We start from the raw sequence: 1856 nt of genomic DNA, 5'->3' as shown, positions 1-1856 counted from the left end.
GAACCTTCTAGAACCTGCCATAAATGCACCGGATCATTTTCAAACTTGGAATATGACTTCCTATATATGAATCTTATTCTCCGGACCATTCCGGAACTCCTCGTGATGTCCGGGATCTCATCCGGGACTCCGAACAAATATTCGAACTCCATTCCATATTCAAGTTCTACCATTTCAACATCCAACTTTAAGTGTGTCACCCTACGGTTCGTGAACTATGTGGACATGGTTGAGTACTCACTCCGACCAATAACCAATAGCGGGATCCGGAGATCCATAATGGCTCCCACATATTCAACGATGACTTTAGTGATCGAATGAACCATTCACATACGATACCAATTCCCTTTGTCACGCGATATTTTACTTGTCCGAGGTTTGATCTTCGGTATCACTCTATACCTTGTTCAACCTCGTCTCCGACAAGTACTCTTTACTCGTACCGTGGTATGTGGTCTCTTATGAACTTATTCATATGCTTGCAAGACATTAGACGACATCCCACCGAGAGGGCCCGCAGTATATCTATCCGTCATCGGGATGGACAAATCCCACCGTTGATCCATATGCCTCAACTCATACTTTCCGGATACTTAATCCCACCTTTATAACCACCCATTTACGCAAAGGGCGTTTGGTGTAATCAAAGTACCTTTCCGTATAAGTGATTTACATGATCTCATGATCATAAGGACTAGGTAACTATGTATCGAAAGCTTATAGCAAATAACTCAATGACGTGATCTTATGCTATGCTTAATTGGGTGTGTCCATTACATCATTCATACAATGATATAACCTTGTTATTAATAACATCCAATGTTCATGATTATGAAACTAATCATCCATTAATCAACAAGCTAGTTTAAGAGGCATACAAGGGACTTCTTTGTTGTCTACATATCACACATGTACTAATGTTTCGGTTAATACAATTATAGCATGATATATAAACATTTATCATAAACACAAAGATATAAATAATAACCACTTTATTATTGCCTCTAGGGCATATCTCCTTCATTTCATAGGTAAAATATTACTTTGACAGGTGAAGATTCTTTCAAATTCCACCTCTCTTTCTTTTGCCCGTCCAAAACAATATATCTTACTTTTGTGAAAATTAAAGACCAGACAGTTGTTCGAAAAGGCAAAGGATAAACTTGAGATTTCTCGCCTGTTCAAAACTGTTTTGCAAGAGCAAGATTGTGTCATCTGCATATTGCAGAATGGCAGCACCCCCTCAACAAAATCGCTCTCCTAATCCAGTAATTATGCCGCATGTCACTGCTCTATCAATCATTATTGCTAGGGCATCTGCAGCATAGTCAAATAACAGGGGAGACATAGAGTCCCCCTATCTAAGACCCTGGAAAGTTGGGAAAAAATGACCATTTTCATCATTTACTTTAATTGCCACCTTACCACTTGACACCGCTTTCATAATCCAGTCATTAAATTTGTTTGGGAGGCCTTTCATCTCCAAAATCTGTAGCAAAAATGGCCACTTGATTTTGTCGAATGCCTTCTCAAAATCTATTTTGAATAGCACACCATCAGATTTATTTTTGTGAATATCATTAAGGATTTCATGAAGGCAAACAACACCGTCAAGAATGAAACGTCCTTTAATAAAGGCTGTTTGAGATTTTTTAACTATCTTCCCTGATATGACAACAAGCCGATTACAAAGAATTTTTGTAACGATTTTGAATATCACATTTAACAGGCAGATAGGTCTGTATCTCTGTATTCTATCAGCATCGTTTCCTTTCGGGATCAAGGTGATGACTCCATAATTGATTCTACTCATGTCTAATTCTTGGTTGTAAAGATCTCTTCTAGACAAAAGAAAT

The sequence above is a fragment of the Lolium rigidum genome, chromosome 6 (assembly GCF_022539505.1).
Source record: "Lolium rigidum isolate FL_2022 chromosome 6, APGP_CSIRO_Lrig_0.1, whole genome shotgun sequence".
NCBI lineage: Eukaryota > Viridiplantae > Streptophyta > Magnoliopsida > Poales > Poaceae > Lolium > Lolium rigidum.
This window is presented reverse-complemented; position numbering follows the sequence as displayed.